Raw genomic sequence first — 22,794 nt, 5'->3', positions numbered from 1 at the left:
AATTACTTTCATTCTTCATGGAACTCTCTGAGTAACAGAACTTTATGGAGATTTTCTACTGTCCCTGAACTCTTCTAAATATTCATAAATACCATGCTTGAAAATTCCAGTCATGTTGCCATATCTCATTACTGTCATAGGTCAATAATTTAGAGATCGGAGTAACCTTAGAGTAACTCAGGCAACAAACATTCACTAAGCATTTGCTATGTGCTGAGCACTAGGGATATGAAGAAAGGCAAAAGCAGTCCTTTCTCTCTAGGAGTTTGCATTTTGTAATATACTCATTTTCAACCTGTGGAATATTGATTTATTCAAGAGAGACAGTTCACTAAATGATTCAATATAATAAGCAACTAAGCCATTTATACTCTGCAGGTCAATGTCTTATGGAAAGAAGGAGAGAAAGAGAGAGAGAGAGAGAGAGAGAGAGAGAGAGAGAGAGAGAAGAGAAGAGAAGAGAAGAGAAGAGAAGAGAAGAGAAGAGAAGAGAAGAGAAGAGAAGAGAAGAGAAGAGAAGAGAAGAGAAGAGAAGAGAAGAGAAGAGAAGAGAAGAGAAGAGAAGAGAAAAGAAGAGATAGACAGAGATAGAAACAGAGACAGGGATATTAACTGATGTTGTAATCAATAAAATGCAAATTAATTTGAAATCTTTATAGAAAAGCATAGCAGCCTCTTGCCATTAAGTATTTTCTCTATCAACAGACATTAATATCATAGGAGGCTCACACAATTCTTTGGCACTAAAAATGGTTTTTCATGTTAACAATAGGTTGAAAAGGACAGATATAGTCCAGTTGGTTTAATTTAACCCATTCATTTTATGGATGATGAAACTGAATTGCTGCTTCTTACTAGAAAATTCCAGATGCACTGAGGCACCAATTACTTTAGATCTGAAAGGCAATGTCTTATATTGAATATAACTTCACAGAATAGCAAAAGATCAGTATCAGAATCACTGAATCTTGGGGTTTGAAGGGACCTCAGAGGCCACCAAGTGAAACTATACCTTAAAATGAATCTCTTCTACAAAACAGAAAAATTGTTTACCTAGTCTTTCCAGAATCTTTGATGTTATTTCAGAAGACAGAAAGTTCCTGGATTGTTTCTAGAGCATTGCATTTATAATTGGTACTGATCAAAAGCTTCTTGTAGGACTCTTATAAGAATAAGCCTATCTCCTTAATGATGTCCCTTTATTTGTCCACTCTAAACTCATCTGGTATTGCATTTTGGGCTATCACTTCTAAGGACTCACCAGAATTACATAGTAAAGGAACTCTTCTCTTGGAATTTCTTTATCAAGTAGTATAACAAGGAGACAACCTCACTAAAGAATATTTCCTTGCCAACACTTCCATATCTTAAAACTATATCTTAAAGCACTAATCATGAAAACATTTCATTCCTTATTTTAAAAGATAAAATAGAAAATTTCCATTGCATTAAATTGGAAAAATGTTGTATGAACAAAATCAATATAACTAAGATAAGAATGAAAATTTGATCAGAGAAAATATCTTTGCATCCAGTGTCTCTGATGAGGGTCTGCTATCCAACATATATTAAAAATTCCCATAAATATAGAAGATGAAAATTCATTGCCCTGAGTATAAGTGGTCAAAGTATATGAAGAAATAATTCTACAAAGAACAATTATAAATTACAAACAACCTTTTCAAAGATTGTTTCAAGTCATTAAGAAAAAGGGGAAATTTTTAAAACTAATGGTCATAACAAAAGATGAAATCATTGTTGGTGTGACTGTGGAAAGGTGGGTATGTTGATAGACTATTGACAGAGTTATAAATTGGCCCAACCATTATGCAAAACAATGTGTAATTATGTGATAAATATGATCCTGATGCATAAATGAGAAAATGTACCACCCTCTCTTTACTGGAGATATGAGAGACTATGGATATTGAAATATGCATATATTATCAAATGTAATTATTGTGTCAGCAGATGTTATGAAACTGACTTGAACAAATCTTATTGCAAGGGAAGATTCAAAGAATAAAGAAGCAATATTAGGAAACTAATGTTAAGTAAAAAACAAAAGACATCAATAAAACTTTTTAAGAGGAAAATTAAGGAGTCAGATAAAAAAATAAACATATTTTTGAACATAATCCTTAAAAATATTCCCTCAATGGTTAAAAAGATTATGTTTATTCTACCTTGGAGATGCTATATTGTAATATTAGTGATTTTTATCCTTTTTGCATTCCTGATAGTATCTCCTTTGTTTTTACTTCCTGGAGCAGCATGCTTCAGTAATCTCTCTAATGGGATTTCCCCTGAATAATTGCACAACACTTATAGATTTACCTTATGAAATTCTGTTAATCTTAAACCCTTTCATTTGATACTTCTAACCAATAGGGGTACTCAGAAGTGAGATATTACTTATTGTCATGAAGACTAAAGCAGGCAAGCTTCCTGGAGAGATGGGGAAAACAAAATGGAAGAAAGTAGAAGAGCAAACCAAACAAAATAGTATCTTTCAATGACTTGGGTGAAACCAAAACCCACAGAATGAGAATTCCTTCCTTCCTTCCTTCCTTCCTTCCTTCCTTCCTTCCTTCCTTCCTTCCTTCCTTCCTTCCTTCCTTCCTTCCTTCCTTCCTTCCTTCCTTCCTTTCTTCCTCTCTTTCTGTCTGTCTTTTTTTTTAGGATTGTGAGGGAATAAACTCCTTCTTTGGCTAATTTAGATAGGGATAGGCTTATTGATATTGAGAACTCCAAGTGAGGAGTTTGCTCAACCAAATTCACCATCTACCCTATGGACCTACATAAGAGTGAAGCATCAAGACCTCAACTTGGGAACTTTTCTTAAAACCTTAAACCCCCATATCTCTAATGAAAGGAGTTTGGAATTGTCTAAAGATAATTATCATCTTTTAAATTTTTTCAAGAAAAATGTTTTGAAAGTAAGAAAATTCTACTTAGTAGTTTGGCTCCAGTTACAGAATTTTCATAGGTCTCTGATGACTTTCCATTGAGAGTTATGTGGCTATAACAGTGATGGCAAGAAATTCTCTTGCCAGTCAATCACAAACTCTCCTAGTTCATTATGTTTATGGCTGAAATCAAACAAAGAGGATGAAAGAGGACGAGTGTGATTAGATTTAGTCATTTGGGCTGATTGCTCCTCTCCCAGAGTCACTGAAATGTTTCACTTGATTATACCTATTACCTTGGAAAATGAGCTCTGTTCATTTGAAATATCCTGCAGAAAATATTCTCCAAACCCAATAGACCCAAGATGAATGGAAATCATTTGTGCTGGAGCCCCAAAGCTGCACAGAATGCCTAGCAAGGTGGAAGAACTGGGGCCAGCCTGTGACATGTGAATTTTTTTTTAAAATCCTCGAGGAGCTCTGTCTCTGTTGGCTTTGGAAAAACCACAATCTGCATCTGAGATGGACCTTTGAGCTCCGAAGCAGACTGTGCCACTAAATGTCAAAAAGGAAAATTGCAGAGTGAAATCTAAACCTGAGTTGCAGGGAGGAAAAAGGGGAAGGGCTGGATATAACCAGAAGAGCTTCCTGTCCTCCAGACAGAAATTAAGGACCTCCCACAGAGGGTCTCTGTCCTGCAAAAGGCTTCCTTCTCCAACTACACAGCAACCATCCTGAAAAAGAGTAAGAATTTACACTAATATCTAAATACGCATACTTAACACAAAGCTATATAAGCCTAGTAAAAACTGGGCAATGTTTTGAATGACATTGAGGAGACCATGATTCCTAACAAGATTTGATTATGGTGTTCCTTAGTGGAATAGGATCTTGAAGTATCTAGAAGCTTCCCATGCTCCATAGTTCACCTTGAATCCTAGTAAGGATCTGAGAACTAACCAACTAAAGAGTTGTTGACAAACTAGAAAGTACAGTACTGTACAATACAGTCTCCATTAATGTCAGTATAAATGTCATTAATGTCTCACTTTTGTATATGTATCCCCAAGCACTTGCACAATATCTGGTGCTGAGTAAACAGTTAATAAATGTTTATTGATTGATTCATTGTGATTTCATGATGATGCACATCAGCAGTAATAGTGCCGTTTTGTATGGAAGACTTTATCTTTTTGTAGACCTTGCTTTCATATTATATAAATAGCTATGTGCATATAAGAGATATAGAAAATAGAAATAAGGTAGTCTGAGAGGGGAAAGCATTAGTATCTTAGCAAGAGTTGACAACCCATTTTGGCATATTCAACAAGTACTTATCAAGTAATGGGCACTATGGGAAGCCCCAGAAGATATATAAAAAAGTGGATGCTGCACTTATAATCTGGTAATGAATGAAAGAATAAATGAAGGAGTGAAAATGTTTAATTGATTGCTGTTGTTCAGTTGTGTTTGAGCCCTTTGGGGTTTTCTTGGCAAAGATACTGGAGTGGTTTATCATTTCCTTCTCTAGCTAATTTTACAGATGTGAAACGGAGACAAATAGGGTTAAATGACTTGCCCAGCATCACATGGCTAATAAGTGTCTGAGGCTGGATTTGAACTCAGGTCCTCCTCACTCCAGGTCCAGTGCTCTATCTGCTGTGCCATCTTGCTGCCCCAAGAAAATTTATATTGAATTGAATTGAAGAAGGTACCTCAGACCTCAATTTCCCACCATAAAGTGAAATGGTTATTGGAGGAATAGCCAATCAAAACAGATTATTAATTCCAACACAGAGTTGTCTTTTAGGTCATCTTCCCTGCTGCAATTAAATGTCATTCTTGCTTTGTAGATCTCACTGAGCCGGAGACTTTGCACTGATTCCACCCTGTGGAATGTATCATTTTCTTTGCTACTGAGATTCTCCACACACAATTGGGTACCACCTTCACCTTGAACTCAGAACTCTACAGAAATACCATGTGAGAATCCAAACATCATTCAGGTTCTCAGAGTAAAAAACCTGGCTTTAAAGGATGTAAAATGTAGGTACTTCAATAGTATAACTGGAAATTCAAAAGCAAAGAGTTCAATGAAAATCTTGGCTTCCTTCAAATTGCAAGTGCTAAAACAAACAGAATGTTGAAATAACACTTGTTTCACCACTCTCCATTTATATCACCACTTTTATTACTCTCATCTATCTTACATCCTCTGCTCTCCAAAATGCAAATCTTTCTAGACCTACCTTTTCTCCTGGAACCAGAGAAGAAGGGTGGGAGTCACTTAATTGCAAAATAAAGGTAGTTTCATAATAAAGAGAAGCCTGCTTAAGTAATAATCCTTTGCCTTTCTTATCATTTTAACTTTTGATATCTCCTTTAGTTCCAAATATAGCCCCTTCCCACCTCCCCCCAGGCATCTATTGTAACAGAGAATCAAAATAGAAATAATTTTTTAAATACTTCTCCAAAACGATTATCACTCAATCAAATCTGACAGTATATGCAGTATTCCATACCTATAGACTTCCACCTCTGCAAAGAAGCGGGTTGATCAGTGAACAAGCATTTATTAAAAACTGGCTGTGTACCAGATACTATGATAAGCTCCAAGGATACAAAGAAAAGCAAAGATATAGTCCATGTCCTCAAGAAGCTCAGATTTTAATGGGGAAGACAACATGCAAAACACCTAGATAGAGAGAATGAGATAGAGAGATGATAGAGAGATGGATACATAGATAGATGATAGATATACAGATGCATAGATACATAGAGAACTAGATGATAGATGGATAGATATATATTTATGGATATATATACATCTATCTACAGATAGATATGTGTGTATGAATATGTATATATGTGTATGTACATATATGTGCATGTGCATATATGCATATGTGCATGTATATGCCATATACACAGTGTATAAGGAAAGTCATCTCAGAAAGATGACACTAGCAGTCCCAAGTACAAAGATCCCTGGCAGAAGGTGTACATTAAACTTCTATGTCATAGAAGTTTGTAGGAAGAGATGAGAATGAAGGGTATTCCAGGCATAAAGAATATTTACTGAAAAGACATGTTGTTGGGAAATGGAAGATAAGCAAGGAAAAGCAAGAAGTTTGATGGTGCTGGATTACAGAACACATAGTAAGTAAAATGTTAAGAAGACTAGGAAGGCAAAAAGTATTCAGGTTGTGAAAGACTTTAAAATCCTTTATATTTGATCCTGGAGATAACAGGGAACCACTGAAGTTGATTGAGTGGAGGGGAACAGGGTTAGACCTGTGCTTTAAGAAAATCATTTTGGGAGTTGAAAGGAGGATGGATTGGAGTAAGGAGAGACTTGGGGCAGGGGAAACAATTAGGCTATTTCAATAGTCCAGGTGTGAGGCGAGAAGGGTCTGCACCAATTATGTGAGTAGAGAGAGAGGAAGATATATGAAAGATGTTGTAAATGGAGAAATGACTGATAATAGATAGACTCTGTGGGGTAAATGTATATGAGAAGTCAAAGATGACACCAAGTCTGTGAACCTGAGTGATTAGAAGGATGGTGATACCATTAGCAGTAACAGGGAATTTCAGAAGATGGGAGCAATTTGTGGGGGGAAATTAATGAGTTCTGGGCTGTTATTTTTAATTTGAGATGTCTATGCAACATCTGGTTCAAGATAGACGGTTGACAATGTAATAGTAGAGGTCAAGATAGAAGTTAGGGGGGGATATATAGAGCTGAGATTCACCTAAATAGCAAAAATAATAAAACCTATGGAAACTAATAAGATTACCAAGCAATATACTTTCTATGGAGAATAGAAAAGGGCCAAGGATCTCCCTTTGGGAAACCTACAATTACAGAAGAACTATATTTACTCATTATTTCTCTATGTGACAATTATATTTGAATATCATTATCATTATTGAACATTCAGTTTTGTTTTTGCTGTTCTTTCCATTTTAATTGTAATTATTTTATTTATTACATTCCTGGTTCTGCTTGATTCACTCTGCATCATTTCATAGTCAGCCATGTTTATCTGAATCTCCATATTCATCATTTTAATAGTGAAATAACATAATTTTATTTAGCCATTCCCCAATTAATTGGAATATATTTTGTTTCTAATTCTTTGTTAGCATTAAAAGTGATAATATGGCTATTTGGTACATATGAGACTTGTCTTTCTGTCTTTGACCTCTTTGGGTTATATGACTTGGAATGAGATGTGTGAGTCAAAGCATAATCGACATTTTAGCCTTCTATTTGTATGATTTCAAATTGCCTTCCAGGTCTCTCATTATTTTCTGAACCCCAATATTACAGTGAACCACCCAATTAAAATCTGGCCCTTACAGTTGAAACAATTTATACATTACCTATAGGGTACTATATCTTTCCTCAGACCTTCCAACATTAGCTCTTTCCTTCTTTTGTCCTCTTTGCCAATTTGCTGGCTCTGAAAAGAAACCTCAGAATTGTTTTGATTGTATTAATAGTGAGTTAGCCTTTCATATGACTATTATTAGTTTGCAATTCTTTTGAGAACTGTGTTAATATCTTTTGAGCACTTATCCATAATATATTTTGACCACTTATCCATTTATATTTGAACTAGCTCTGTCTGTCTGTCTTTCTCACTGTATCTTGGATATATCAAATTATTATGACATATTATTACACGAAATCGAAAATCTTTGGCTTATCTTAGTTGTATTGATTTGTTCATTACAAAAGCTTTTCAGTTTCTTGTACTAATATAAATAATCCATTTTCAAGCCATGCCTAAGGCATTTTGCATGAGATTCTTCTAATTCATGAAGAAGACGTTGCTGTACCTAGACATGACTTCTGGAGGTAGGGGGAAGGTGGTTCAAGGTCTATAAAATGTAGAGAAACTTGTGTTTTTCCTTCTTTTTCAAAAAGACACATTCCAGACTCTCCCTTCAGACACTTGGAGAGAGAGCAACAGACATAGGGGAAGCCAGATACACAATATGTCCCTAATTTCTATCATGCCTTCTTAGAGATTTCAGGGAATTATCTATTGGGCAAGATTATGGCCTCTCTCTTTGTTGAATTATTTTTCTCCCCTAGGGAGAGTTCATTCACTGTGTCTATGTTCTGCTATGCACTAATTTCTATAACTTGTGATTTCTGCTTATAATTTGTTTGGATAAATGGGTTTACTTACTAGTCACTATTTGGGATAGTATTTTGTTAAGGGCTAAAATTCTAGCTAGTCTGTCTAAAATATCTAATGAGTGGTCGCCAATAAATTATAAGCTTTAGCAAGAGTTAGACTTTTAAGCATTTATTAAGGAGAATAAGAATTTGGTAAAGAGAGAGAAAGGCCTAGATTCCTATCTATTAAAGGGAGAGCACATTTCTAGCTCCCTTCTCCGCCAGCGTCCCCAGGAAAGAGAGCGAGACTGAGCGCCAGTCTCTTCCTTCCTCCTCCCACTAGCCCGCGTCACTTCCTGACTCCTGGTCTTGCCCTCAAAGACCTTCCCTTCATGGGCAGAACTCTTCTACAGTAAGTATCCAGCAGGTGGCGTCATTCCAATCGTTACAGTCCCCCCTGTTGTTCCTCAAGAAACAAAATGTTTCCTTGACGGAACAATTTTATGTAACAAGTGATTTGTGGGAAGGTCCAAGGCAGTGAATATAAGCTTAGAGTAACCCTCCCCTCTTTAAGAGATAAAATATAGGAAAGTTACTTTTTTCAAACCTATGTACTCCTAAATAAATAATACTTAAGGATATATGTGTGGATGTTTATATACACATACATACATATGTAGTGCCTATATGTATGTTTGTGTGTATTTCTAATCTATTACCACTTCCTCATAGAAAAATAGAGCAGCCAGCCTTGAGGTCTATTACACTGTTCACAAGCAAAAAACACAGTCTTCTTTGGAAAGATGAGGGCAAGTTTCTAGAGACATCTACCAATATCTTCCCTTCAGCCTGTCTATATATCTAGAGACCCTCCTCACTTTGACCATGGATATACCCATTTTATATGGGTATATACATAACTTACATTTAGATTTTTCCCAAGATACATTAGGTTGATATAATATAATAGTAATGGTCAAAAATAAAGATATTTAATTAATTTTAATTTTTGGCCACCATTCTTATTTAGATCCATAAGCTAAACATTCCAGAGCTTAAATTTGACCTAAAACTGAGCTTTTCTCAAGTAAAGGGAAAGAAAAGAAATATATCTCCCCAAAGGTAAATATGACCACCAATGTACCCATGTCCTAATTTCTAGATAATTGAGAAACATAAGAAGAAAAAAGAGGATAGTAAAAACAACCAACTTTTTATCTGTCCCAAGTCCAACTGATGGTTACTCTAATCTTGTGCAACAAGGACGGACCCCATTTAAACCTCAGCTTTTCCTAATTCCTGGACTTTTGCATTTGAGCCCTGGCTCTATTCAAACTCCTGAGAATCCAACAGAACCCACTGAAACCTAAGGTGTCTTATCAGGTATAGTTCATACACAAAGTCAGAGAACCACTGGCCTGTTGCTTTCTGGAAGCTGAAGAGGTTGGGAGAAGGAACTTTGTCTCATAGCTCAAAAAAAAAAAAACAACAAAAAACAAATATGGAGCCTTCTAAGGAGTCTCTACTCCCCTGAGAAGAAGCAGCTTTATCTTTCAAACTCTCTATAGATGCAGTTCCTAAAACTAGTCAGATTGGGAGAAGGAGGAGGGAAGATAGAATGTTCAATGGAAAGGGCTCTGACTTTGGATTCTCCTCATGAAGATCTGGTTTCAAATCCTGCATCTTACATTTACTACTTACAAAACATGGGAAAGCCACTTCAACTCTCCAGTGGTCACTTTCTTCATCTTACCTCAAAAACATTGCAAGATCAGGGATGTGATGAGCATGTTTGAAAATCCTCTGTAGCTCAATCTGATAGAACTCTCCAAATGCAAAATATAGAAGGAACATGAAATACAGGATCCAAGGCAAAGTTTTGAAGGATGCCCATGTTGTGTGCAAAAGATAAAGATATTGGGGGCAGCTAGGTGGCGCAGTGGATAAAAGCACCAGCCCTGGATTCAGGAGTACCTGAGTTCAAATCTGGCTTCAGACACTTGACACTTACTAGCTGTGTGACCCTGGGCAAGTCACTTAACCCCCATTGCCCCGCAAAAAAAAAAAAAAAAAAAAAAAAAGATAAAGATAAAGATATCACAAAAGAAACACTACGGGAACAATTAGAGATTTTATGGAAGGATCAAGAATTGTCAATAAAAGGAGAATCAGCACAAGAGGAAAGAATAAAGGCTAAAGAGAAATTAAAGAGGATGAAATGATTAAGGCAATGGAAAATTAAGGGAAAAGATGAACACACTCAGAGGATCAGAGACTTAAGTCTAGAAGGGACCTCAGAGACCAAGGAATCCAGCCCATCCCTTTCATATTAGATACAAACATGAGGCCCAGAGAGATTAAATGACTTTCTCAAAGTTACAGGGGTTACATACATGACAGAGCTGGACTTTGAACCCAGGGCCTCTAAGCTCCAAATTCCCATCTCTTAACACTGCACTATGATTTGCTGCTACTTATTCTTACCAATCAAATTAGACCTTAACATGAAGCTTATGAACCTTAAATTAACTCAAGCTACCTCTTAATCCCTGAAACTGACTACACTGAATAAAATTGCAGACTTCTCCCAATCATTAGATTTCAGAATTGTAAGGAACCTCTGTGATCACCTAGTCCATACCTAAAATGTAAACTCTGCAGTATACCCAGTCAGTATTTTCTGGTAGACCTTTAAAGGAACTCTTTTTCCTTCTGTGATAAAATAATGGAATTTGGCAGACACCCAGGCAACCCACCTGATTGATATAGTATTGTTTGATAAACTGACTAAGTACCTACTCATGATGATTAAATCAGGACCACACCTGGCCAACCCTGAGTAGAGTGTGTTCTCCGAGGCTGTGGGCTGCAACATCAACAGGAGACCACTCTTGACCAATCAACTTGAAGAACCTCCCATTCCAGGGAGGAGGACAGGAAGTAGAAAGCAGAGGCTGGTGGACTGGAGTTTGCACTTTTTGATTGAGACTTCAGCTTGGTGGCAGGACTTCACATGGGCTGCTAGGAAAGCTAGGATTTTCATGCTATAAGGAATCTGTTCTTAATCTTTCTCTCTCTTCATTACCTCATAATATATCTTTTAATAAACCCTTAAAAGTCTAAGCTCTTGCTGAATTTATCAGTGATTTTAGCCAGTTTCCCCCCAAAACTGGAGGGGACAGATTAGAACCCACAATACACTTTCCAAGGAAGCCCCTTCTACTATTGCACAGTGACTCATTATGAGATTATTGCTGACATTAAGCTCTTTTGCAACTTCCATCCATTCTTCCTAGTTCTCATCTCTGGAACCAAACAGAAGAAGCTTGATCCCACTTTCTCTCATATTCCTTCAAGTACTTGAAGACAAATAACATGTCCTCTAGAGTCATCTCTCCTAAAAGATAAACATCCCTAATACCTTTAACCAATTCTCCTATGACATGAACTCCATTCCCCCTTCCTTGACTTCCTCTAGACCTCTAGTTCTCATTCTTTCTGTGTGTCATGGACTTCTTTGGCAGTCTGTTGCACCTACATACCCCATCTCAAAATAATGCTTTTAAATATAAAATATGTAGGATTACAGAGGAAAACATTCACACTGAAATATAGTATTTTTTTTAAAGTGCATAGACTCCTTGTTAAGAACCCCTTCTAAGACACCCTTTAGCTTATCAAAGTATTTCCTGAAAGTTGACACTCAGAACTAAACACCAAACTCCAGATTGGGTTTAACCATGGCGGAATTCGATTCTTTTTGCTTTATTTATGCAAGAATTGTGAGAGCCCATGCTACGGTCTTTTTATTCATCCACTTTCTTTTTATTTTTCATCATAGATAAGTTGTTTGAATAGGTCAAGTTGGTATGGTTTAGAGAAAGATTGTGTGCAAGCACATCTTAATCTTTTCTCCAAACTTGGTTTGCATTTTACTTGAGATCTAAGTTGAAAAGACTATTCACAAAGAGCCAATTCAGAAACAATTCCTACAATTGTAATCATTCATTTTCTACTTGTATGATCCATTTCATTTTTGTGATACTGATTAATATTTACTAAATTCATTGCCTTCTAATTCTCTTCTTAAACAAAATATTTATCATGTATAAGCTTATGAGCATATATTTATAATATATTATAATATATAGTGTTGTGTTGTATTGTATATGATATGATATACTACATTGTATTACATATATTATAATAAATATATGTAATATATAATCATAAGGATTATATAAGTATATAATTGTAGCAATATAATCTATATATTTACATTCATAAGCTTATGAGTAGACTGCATTAACTCTGTTTTCTTAATCTTGAATTATATTTTTCCATTTAATTTTCATTATTCTTTGCCAATGTTTACTTTTACTTTGACATTACTTTGGACTCATTTGTTACCCTAGATTCAGAGTATTCTGAGGAATCAAAGTTACCAAAATACATCTAGTGCAGTCTTCACCAACAGAATGGGCAGGAACCATAAACTAAATAACAAAGGATCTAATTTGAACAGAATAGTAAAGTAAATAAGGGAAATTAAATTGTAACATTTTCTGCCTTCCCCATATATAAAAGGAAAAAAATGCCCATAGATTCTGATTCTATTAGGATGAAAAACAACTCTATAAATTTTGTATATCCTAAAATTGTGCCATCTTATGTTGCTATGGCTTCTTCCTTGAAGAAAGCATTTCTGGATTTGTTTCTTGTTTTGTTTTTGTAAGACAGCCTTGAGCCAACATGCTTGGATCTAATCAATACATTTTCAGCTCACTCATACATCAGGCTGACAACCATGCCCAGTTGACACACATAAATGCTTCTCAGATAATTTTTTCTTTTGGACTTCATTCACCCCCATACTCCCTGGTCCCTCATATGGAAATCCCCTGATTTTCCTTCCTTGTTCAGTTTAGGTGAATAAATTCCATTCAATTCTAATCTAGTCTAAACTAGCCCTAAGACTTTTATGGACAAAAGTCCTTGCCTTTCTTAAAGTCACTGACTAGTGATGTACATATGGATTTGGATTAGAGTATCTTATGGAATTCTTTGTAGATTTTCTCTGCCCTATCATCCTTTGCAACAGATGTTGGCACAGAAGCTACAATTATCTTTATGGTGGTCTTTTTTGCTTGGGCTCATTATGAGTGTTCCAAAGCAAGATGATAGAGTATCCCATAAAACAATGCATCTTGTTGTCTTTGGGTGCTGATGAAACCAACTTCACCAACTCCCTTATTTGCCTCTCCAAGGAAATCTTAACTAAAGCCTCCTTATGTTTTCTGGTCTCATTTACAACAGGAATGTCAACAGTGATATGGTTCAGTTCCTTTGTATGGATGTCAACTCAATCATTGGACCACACATTTAGAGTACAAATGGTTAAAGTCAAGTTAGACTGAACTGTTAAAAGTTATGTGATTCTTAGCACCCTCTGACCCCTTTTCTGTCACTACCACCAACCTACCCCAACCTAGTTTTCCAACCTCATTGGCTGTTATTACCTTCTCCCTCATCCTTCAATGCAGTCAAAATAACCTTCTCTCTGTGTGTCACACCTGACATTCCATCTTCCTCTCTTGGAATACACCTTCTCCTCTCCTCTATCTCAAAGAGTTCTTTTCTTCCTTTAAGACACATCTCAGGGCAGCTAGGTGGAGCACCAGCCCTGGATTCAGGAGGACCGGAGTTCAATTTCGACCTCAGACACTTAACACTTACTAGCTGAATGACCCTGGACAAATCCCTTACCTCTCATTGCCCCACAAAAAAAGACACATCTAAAATACCATTTTCTTCATAAAACTTTTTCCTGATCTCCCCAGTAGCTGGTTTCTTTGATGACTCTTAAATATGTTTTATTTAAATGCTTGGTATACTTTGTTTTATTTGGCTACTTTGTTGTTTGCATTGATCTAGTGCTTGTTGTATCCCCCATTAGAACATAAAATCCTTGTGTGTAGGGATTACTGCATTCTTTATATTTGTATTCCCAGAATTATGTAGTCATCACTTATTAAATGCTTATGGATTGATTGACTTCAATACAATTGAATTAAGATTAGTTGACATTAGGGGGCACCTAGGTGGCACAGTGGATAAAGGAGTACCTGAGTTCAAATGCAGCCTCAGACACGTGATACTTACTAGCTGTGTGACCCTGGGCAAGTCACTTAACCCCCATTGCCCTGAAAAAAAAAAGATTAGTTGGCATTTATTAAGCACCTGCTCTGCTAGGTATTGGAGGAAAAAGGGTACCAGAGTGAACTTTAATTGTAGCTGCCCTAGAGAAATGAAGATATAACCATTTCTGGTATTATTACATACATTCCCTCACCTTCTTCCCAATCATTTTTTTTTTTGGTGCAGCAATGAGTGTTAAGTGACTTGCCCAGCTAGTAAGTGTCAAGTGTCTGAGGCCAGATTTGAACTCAGGTCCTCCTGAATCCAGGGCCTGTGCTCTATCCACTGCGCCACCTAACTGCCCTTCCTAATCACTCTTAAGGAACCAGGGAAATTGGGTAGAACTAACTGGTCATTTTACAGTTTATACCATTGAGAATACTAGTGTTCCAAATAAAACCAATCTATTGGAAATCACACCTCCTAAAGCAATGGGGTATACCTCTAAGCAAAGATGGGTATGGATATGATTAGTGAAAATTACTGAATTAAACAGTAATTTTTTTTCTGGCATCACTCCTTTCAAAATAATTTGGAAACCTGTTGGACATTCTTAACTTAACTTCAAAATATGAGTGGATGTGTTTAATAAGAGTACAAATAGACCCACCAGAGATGACTTAATACCTCATACACTATGTGAATTTGGTCAAATTATTGAACTTTCTCAGCCTCAGTTTCTTCATCTGTAAATAGGGAATGGGAATAGCTACTACATTACAGGGTTTCTGTGAGGATCAAATGACATAACATAGGTGAAGGTCTTTGTGAACCTTAAGGTACTATATAAATGGAAATAATTATTAAAATTATTATTTATCAACAACTATTTAAAGAATTGTTCTGAGTTTTAGAGCCATAGCCTTACCCTCCTTACTTTCAACCAAATTAAATCAAAGATATACTCACTCAGAACTTATACTGGTATTCCAGGAAAAATAAAAATCATGGTTATTGCCCTAACCCAATCATAACTGTAATAGAAGTGATAAGAAAGTTTTCTGGTCAAAGAAAACTTACAACTGAAACCTAGTATCAAAATAAATCCCTTTAATTATTATAAAGATTTTGGTTGTCTATGGTGGGAAAGGGTGAAAATATTCACTGATAAAGAAGGAGTTGTAGTCCCACTCCCCCCACCCTCAGTCCAGAGGAATCCTGGGAAAGCTAATCATAGAAGGATGGGCTGCCTCCCTTTCTTTGAAATCCTCCAGTTTTCACAGCTGGGGCCACTTAAACCCCACCTACAAAACTATAGATTTAATTGCCAGGAACCCCAGAGGTTATCTAGCACAATCTCTAACAAATTATCAATCCAATCTACTCAAATCATTAACCCAAAGTCTCAAATAAGTGATCACCTGACCTCCATTTGAAGACCTCCAGGGATGAAAAATTCACTGTTCCCTAAGATGCCCATTATCTGTGTGGTCAGCTCTAATTATTCATTTGCCTTCTGTTGAGCCAAAATCTGTCTTCCTGTGACTCCCACTCATTGTTCCAAGTTTTAACCTCTGAGGCCAAACAAAATTAGCCCAAACCCCACTGTTATACATGACAAACCTTTAAATATTTAGAGATTGGCATCCTCTTTTGGTTTTCCCTTTTCTAGACTAAATACTTTTAGTTCCTTCTAATAGTTCTTATATGGCATAGTTTTGAGTCATTTCAACTTCCCTGTTGCCTTTCTCTAGATCTTTCCAGCTTGTCAAGGACCCTTATAAAATTAAGTGCCCCAAATTAAACACAATACCTTTGATTTGGTCCAATCATGGCAGGGCTATTTCTTTCTTGTTCTGATGATCATTGAATTTCCGTTAAGGCATCTTAAATTTACATTAGACATTTGAATGCTAAGCAGGGATATGTTTGGACCAGTTTATACTGGCTCACAAGAGCTATCGTTAAATTTCAGGGGAAGCATTTACACCTTGGAAATTGGCAAACGGCTACAAATAATGATTTGATGTATTATTTTGTGGATTGTCTAAACTTAAGTGATGAAGAAAATCTTAATAAAGCAGATTAATTGTGTAGTTCATAGTTTTGGTTTCTTTGGTTTTTTGAAAGCTGGTTGTTAAACATTTACCAACATATCCCTCATAGTAAAATATACTGTTGGCTCATATTTTGCTTGCAACCCACTCAAGCCCCTTGATCTTTTTCACATGAACTGCCTTTCTCCATTCCAGTTGCCCTTCTCCTTATATTTTTCCTACTTAGGACCAAAATTAGTTCCAATATTTCTCTAGGATCACAAATTATAGTATCCAGTGATATGTCTTGGTGAGGTCACTTTCATGTTAGCTCTGCTATTGGTTCTGCTTTGACTTTGTAATCAGTTTCCAATAGCTAGGATTTTGCCTTTTTCTTTACAATCAATCAAAAATCAGCTTATTGTCGTGGACCTGACTCTGAACTCTGGTTCTGAGAGGATACACCAGTTCATCTGGCATGGGGATCTGGTCTTGTATCCAGTGGTACTCTGGACCCAGCTTAAACCAACTTGTGAGAGCTAATTATTAAATTTTCATTGTGAAAGTTTACACCTTGGAAATTGGCAAAGGCTATATCACCTTGAAATTGCAGTACTAGACCAGTGTTTCTGCTAAAGGCCTCTTTTTCCAAGTATATAGAGAACTTAGTCAAGTTTATAAGAATTCAACTCATTCCCCAAGTGAGGAATGATAAAACAATATGAACAGGCAGTTTTCAGGTGAAGAAATTAAAGCTATCTATAGTCATATGAAAAAATATTCTAAATCACTATAGATTAAAGAAATGCAAATCAAAACAACTCTCTGAGTTACCACCTCACACTTATCAGATTGGCTAATATGACAAAAAAGAAAATTATAAATGTTGGAGAAGATGTGGAAAAATTGTAACAATAATGCATTATTGATGGAGTTTGAACTGATCTAACCATTCTGGAGAGCAATTTGGAACTATGGTCAAAGGGCTATAAAACAGTGCATACCCTTTGACCCAGCATACCACTCTGGATCTGTATCCCACAAAGATCATAAAAAAGAGAAACGGACCCACATGTACAAAAATATTTGTAGCAGCTCTTTTTGTGGTGGCAAAGAATTGGAAATTGAGGGAATGCCTATCAAATGGGGAATGGCTGAACAACTTGTGGTATATGAATGGAATGGAATACTATTTTACTATAAGAAACAATGAGCAGTTGGATTTCAGAAAATCCTGGAAAGATTTAAATGAACTAATGCTGAGTGAAGTGAGCAGAACCAGAAGAACATTATACACAGTAACAACAGCATTGTGTGATGATCAACTATGATATTCTTAGCTCTTCTCAGAGTACAATGTTATCCAAGACAATTCCACAAGACAATGATAGAAAATGTAATCCACATCCAGAGAAAGAACTATGGAGTCTGAATACAGATTGAAGCTTACTATTTTCATTTTTGTTGTTGATTTTGTTGTTGTTTTTCTTTCTCATGGTTTTTCCCTTTTTTTCTGATTCTTCTTTCACACCATGACTAATGTGGAAATGCATTTAACATGATTGTACTGTATAACCTATATCAGATTATTTGCTTTCTTGGAGGAGGGGTGGAGGGAAGGAGAAAAATTTGGAACTCATAATATTATAAAGTAAATGTTTAAAACTATCTTTATATGTAATTGGAAAAATAAAATACCATTAAGTAAAAAAATTGCAGCACTGGAGAAGACTTGTGAGATTCTTTTGGAATAGCAAAAGATCAAATCAGTCAATATTTTAAGAAAAGAATTCATACTATTCACTGGAAGATCAAATACTGAAGCTGAAACTTAAATATTTTGGTCACATAATGAGAATACAGGACTCATTGAAGAATACCCTAATGTTGGGAAAGATTGAAAGCAAAAAGAAAAGGAGATGGCAGAGGATGAAATGGATAGACAATGTTATGGAAGCAATAAACATGAGCTTAGATAGACTTTGAGAGAAGTAGAAGATAGCGGGGCCTAGCATTTTATGGTCCATAGGATAACAGAGTCATACCAACTGAATGACTAAACAACAACAAACTAGGACTTCATTTATTGTTTTATTGATTGTCTGGTCTTTAAGAAAGAGATGTAAACAATGTTAGTAACTGTGTTGTTTAAAATCTAAATTGTGGGTTCTAATCTGCCCCCCCCATCTTAGGGGGAAGCTGGCTAAAATCATTGATAAATTCAACAAGAGTTTAGGCTTTTAAAGATTTATTAATATATATATATATATATATATTACAACTTAGTGAAGAGAGAGAGAGAGGGAGGGAGTAAGGGAGGGAGGGAGGGAGGGAGGGAGGGAGAGAGAGAGAGAGAGAGAGAGAGAGAGAGAGAGAGAGAGAGAGATCCCTTATAACATGTAAATCCTAGCTCAGATCTAATTTGGTATAGCCAGAGAGAAAGAAAGCAATTTCCTTTCATAGCAGCCCACGTGAAATCTCTCACCACCAAGCTGGTGTCTGAATGACTAAGAGGGCCCCCCCAAATTCTCCTTCTGCCACCACCAAGCCAGTTCCAGATGAAAAAAGAGACAGATCCTCAGCAGCTTCTCCCAGAAGCTCTCTGTGAAACAGGAAGCAGGGCTGTCCACACACACACAGCTCCAAGCTAATTGGCTGTTAGCTTTGATTGACATGACTACAGGCAGTTCTATAGACATCACTTCCAGACACCAAGTCACATGCTTTCTCCTCAGGGCAGAGCTGCCCTAGTTCCCATTATTTTATCACATAATGGAGACTCAACTTTAAAGTACATCCTGTGTACTTTCCCTCTCCCCCCCCCCCGAATTGGTTATTAAACATTTGGCAGCACATCCCTACTTGTATTAATTGCCCACCCTCCGATTTCTCCAATGACTTGGAATACAATCTCTGAGTCCCAGTTTCCTTACCAGGTCCTCATGACTCACTGCCACTCCTCTCTAATGGAACCTTCTTGTGGTCTCCAAAAATTTTAGAACTTTCTGGATGTTCGTGCTATAGCACTTTTTAAGGATCATTAGGAAATCTGAAAATGAATGGTTATGCCTCAAACACAGGTTGAATTCTTTGTCACCACCTAATGACTTTTCTGTGGACTGTAAGATAGTTTTAAATGTGCCAATATTCCAGCAGTTTTTCATTTATGATTCTGAAGTGTGTAAACAAACTGAAACAACTGTGGGTGGTCTAGGGAAGGGTAGTATAATTAGAAATGATACAGCAAAGAGGAACAAGGAACACTTCAATCTGATGACTGAAAGAAACTTTGCTAACTGCACCAACAGCATCAATTATATTATCCTAGGGGAAGTGGTGAAGCCAATGGTGTGAATTAATTTGATGACGCTGGGCAAAGAATTCCAGTTCTTTGAACTTCATTGTGTGGTTTTTTGGCTGGATGAGAGCACATTATTCTAAAGTAAATGGTAGCAAGAGGAATAACCTTGCTTTCTACGTTACATGAGCACACTGACCTCCAGCGAGCATTTGTTTCAAACAATACCATTCAGCATAAGCCCAGGCAGCAAGCTCCATGGGTGGAAGGCAAAACCAGGAATTACAATCAAGATGGTCTCCTGCCTGCTGCCTGTTCTGGAATAGAACTCCAGCCTGTTTAGCAATGTTTCTGGCAAAGGAGACCAGGGGATTGTGAGATGTTTATCTACCCCCAGTGTTTAGGATTTAAACCTTCATGACTCATTCTAAAGCTCCCTTAAGTAGCTTTTAAGTATGTGGAGGACTAGGGAAAGGGAAAATCCCTTTATACTCTCTCCTTGGGTTAAGTTTAATTTATGCCACTGAATAAGTGGGCAAGGGAACTAATAATAATTCCTATAAGTGATACAAAAATGGTTTTCAATTTCCTGCAGAAAATTATATCATGTTCAAAATATTGGTGGCTTGATTTTAAACCCTCTCCTTAAAATAATTTGCCATTTTTTAGGTTAACAGGATCACAAAGATGATCTCACAGGCCAGTTAGTCCTACTTCATCTTGTTTCAGATTAGGAAACTGAGATCCAGAATTTAAGTGACTTGCCCAAGGTCACATTGAAAGTAAGCATCAGAGTAAGGATTGACATGCCTATCCTCTAATTATAGAGTCAATGATCTTTCCATAGAACCAAGGTGTTTTCACTTAGCAGTTTCATTTAAATTGTAAAGTAGCATCTAAAAACCAACCAAGGTACCTATCTTTTTTTTGAGCTCATAACAATGCATTAACAAAGCATTTATTAAGCACTTTCTGTGTACAAAGCACCATGCTAGGTACTGGGAACACAAATAGAAAAGTAAGCCAACCTTTCCTCTCCAGGAGCCCACATCATAATAAGGCAGCACATTTGAAAGACAGCTACAAGTTGCAAGTCTAATGGAAAAGTCCCATGGTCCTCTTGGAGCAGAGCAGCAGAACAAGCAGATAGTGATGCTTCTTCTGCAATGGCATTTCTACTGATAAAACCATATCAGTTGCTGATGTTGAACCATTTCGTAGTACCAAGGATTTCGGTACAAGAACTTTCTTTTCTGGGGCTTCCATAAATGTGGCTTGTAGCACCTTAAGAACCAGTTTCCAGGATATGTCTCCACAGGGGCTGTTTTTAGCAGGATGGCTGTGGATACCAGTCCAGAAGTGCTTCTGGCCCAGATTCTCTGGGGTACAAAGTGCTGGACTGTCTCCATCAGTCTCAGAGAAGATGATGGTCAAAGTAGTGGTGGCAACTTGTCTTATGAGAATCCGTTTAGCAACACTGTATATTCCCACTGGGGTATTGCTTGATGACACGAATCCAAGAGAGACTAAGAAACTTGGATTTAGAATCATAGGCTTCTGGTCACTTAATGAATAACCACGAGTAGTGACTAAACTTCTATTTGCCTCAGTTTCTCTATTCTACTATCCATGCATATCTATTAAGTGGTTGTTTGCTTTTAAGTCATTAGAATATTTTGTCAACATTGTTGGTTGTTTAATGATAGGTCAAGCAAAGCATTCCTAACTCATATAATGTTTAGAAAAATGCCAACAATAAACAACCACCAAAACACCTTTATTTTCTCAACCACGAAAGATTCCTTGAGCTCATAACTTTAGAGAGTGTGTGTGATAACATCTGATAAAGATATATACATATATATATATATATAGAGAGAGAGAGAGAGAGATGGTTAGAGATAGAGATAGAGAAAGAGATAGAGATAAATATAGACAGAGATAGAGATAGAGATAGGTATGGGTATAGATAGATATAGATATCGACATAGATATAGCTATTGATATTGATATAGATACAGATATAGATATGATATTGTTGTGTGTATATATATGCGTGTATATGCATGTATACATTTACATATATATATATATATATGGATGTATATATGGGTATACATGTAGATAGATAGATAGATGAGAGACAAAGACAGAGTTTGGTGGATACATATATAAAAGGTGAAACAACATGGCCTAGGGAAGACACAGCTGACCTTGGAGTCAGGAATACTTGGATTCAAACCCCAATTTGAACACATAATTACTATTTGGTCATGGACACATTGCTTAATATCTTAGTACCCCAAACCACTCTCTAGGATTATAAATTGCCAAGAGCTAAAAATCACAATCAATAGAGAACACACTGATGAAGAAATAGCAGGTCTTGAACAATAATAAAATTATTTATATATGGTTTGCTGCCAAAAGCAAATTCAGGATTGTACCCCAGGTATGTTTCATTCACCCTTCACAACTAACTGAAATTGACCATGAATTTATATTTCTCAAAGAGCATCTAGCTTTGCATCAGCCCACCCAGGCACACTAGTAACACACTTCCTATTTGAATAAGGTTAATTCCAAATCCAACAGAATTTGTTCATCACAGTCAAGAGTCCCTGCTATAACTTGCCAAAGAGGGCAGTACAACTGCTGGGCAGTTTAGTTTCATGTGACATGTCTCATTCCACACAAGTGTTTATCCTCATGACTCATGGCACACGGAAGTAACGATAGGGGAAAATTGTAAAGTCCCAACTAAGTAGTCCATAGTAAAATATTCAAATGGGAGTGTGTGAATGTCTTTTGCACTATATTCAATGGATACAAACTTTTTTCTTCTCTTTCTCCCACAGATTGCATACTCCTGCACCCCCCAATATGTACCTACAGTTTAAATGTATTTATTTATAGTTAAAGTGCCATATGTATGCTGTAACTGTCACAGAATGAAAGTTTTCCTTCATTCAAATATTTGCAGTTCAATTTTACATAACACCAAAAGAAGAAATTAGTTTTAGCCATTTAAAAGACCCCAAGTCTTTCTGGCACTATTTAGTTAGAAGCATAAGCCAGAAGAGGAAGTGTACAGTATAGTCTTAGGAGCACATGCATTTCCACCAGCTGGTATGTTTATAAATCATACAAACTTAAATATTTATCTTGTAATTAGGACTTTAAAAAACAAAATGAACCCAATTCATCCAGTATTCTTCCAATAACTCATTAACTTACCAAGACCAGGCCAAAAATGTTTATTCTTCTGTCCTAAAACAA

This window comes from Dromiciops gliroides, chromosome 1, assembly GCF_019393635.1.
Source record: "Dromiciops gliroides isolate mDroGli1 chromosome 1, mDroGli1.pri, whole genome shotgun sequence".
NCBI classification, from domain to species: Eukaryota; Metazoa; Chordata; class Mammalia; order Microbiotheria; family Microbiotheriidae; genus Dromiciops; species Dromiciops gliroides.
The sequence above is the reverse complement of the archived record's forward strand: the minus strand, read 5'-3'. Positions refer to the sequence as shown.